A 1,416-nucleotide genomic window follows, 5' to 3' on the forward strand; every position below is an offset into this window, starting at 1 on the left:
GGTCTAACATTTGTCCAGCTTGGTGTTTGGTACTTTGATATGACGTTGACCCGCGTGGACTCGGTTTGACTTTGAAGTCTGTTTAGTTTTTTTTTTCAATTTTAAAAATAAGTAATTACTTAACGCCGTTAACTTCGACGTTAGACACGTGTCTGCAATGGGTCAAGGTACACTGAGTCACTCAGTCAGACTAATGGGTCAGCTAATGTTAAATCAGTCAGTTATATGACTGAGATGACTAATAGGCCTAAGTTTCAAAACAGAAATTCATACGATTTATGTACAATTATTCAATCAAAACAACTTCAATCCAATTACAAACACTAATACAACTCAATTACAAACACTAATACAACTCAATTACCTGCAGTTGTAGCTTTTAGCAACACATCCACTAAACTGAATCACCATCATCTTCAGATTAACTACAACTAAAATTTAATACCATGACTACTTTTAATTAGTACAATTATCTAGAACTGCAACTCCACTTCAACTGTGTTACTTCAATCAGTAACTATAGCCTCACCACTGAATTGCCCATTTCAATTCCATACCAGATTCTTTCTAACATTATGCATCTCAGCTACAATTACCGTCAACCATCTGCAATGGGCTAGCATCTGCAGTCTCAATAACACAATCATCAATTCATCATAATCAAAACTTTAGCTGTTATTCTTCTTTGTATAAACCATTCAACCAACTGAATCTATTCAACACATACAAGCTAAATAATTCAACTTCAAACTGTGAAATTAAGCAACACAAAGACTTACCCAACAATAGTCTTCCCTGAATTGATGTTCAACCACCCACTGATGCTGAAACCTAATTCCCATCTCCCCTGAGTTTGAAACAAACTTTGAAGCAACACACCGTCATCAATTATATTCTGATATTAGTCTTCTCTTCTCGATCTCATATAAAAATCCTAAGTCTCAATCATCACCATCAACCCTCAGATGAACCCTAGATCGATTCTTACTCCCCAATTCGAGTTCAAGACATCCATTCAACCCCTCAATTCAACCAAACCCATCTCCCATCAACAACAACCCGAATCACTTATCAATTTCAACATGTACTCGACATCAACCTCAAAACCTTAAATTCTTCAATTCATCATCAAAACCACTTCATCTCACTAAATTAATAAGAACCCATCAATTCTTCTTTCATTAACAACTCAATTCACTTCTCAAATTCGACCTAAACCCTAATTCTGATTCTCTGTGATTTACTATTTCAATTTCTAAACACCTTCTTTGTAAATCATCGATTCATCCTCAGCAATAACACCTAGTACCTAAATTGATCTTTCTCATCACAAACTCTTCTCAACAGCATCAATCGCCATTAACAGAACTCGAGCAGAGGAGAAGAAAAAAAACGAAGGAGAGAAGAAGAAGAATA

The 1,416-nt window shown here is 35.5% G+C and overlaps 1 long non-coding RNA gene across 1 annotated transcript; it reads right to left on the minus strand.

The window, feature by feature from the left end:
* Positions 1-275: 275 nt before the first annotated feature.
* Positions 276-1,416, minus strand: LOC113277831. The gene is made up of 2 exons (XR_003325157.1): positions 780-1,416; positions 276-623 (listed from the first exon to the last, which is right to left on the minus strand). It is a non-coding gene; the product is annotated as an uncharacterized LOC113277831 (long non-coding RNA).

Source organism: Papaver somniferum, chromosome 5 (assembly GCF_003573695.1).
Source record: "Papaver somniferum cultivar HN1 chromosome 5, ASM357369v1, whole genome shotgun sequence".
Lineage (NCBI taxonomy): Eukaryota > Viridiplantae > Streptophyta > Magnoliopsida > Ranunculales > Papaveraceae > Papaver > Papaver somniferum.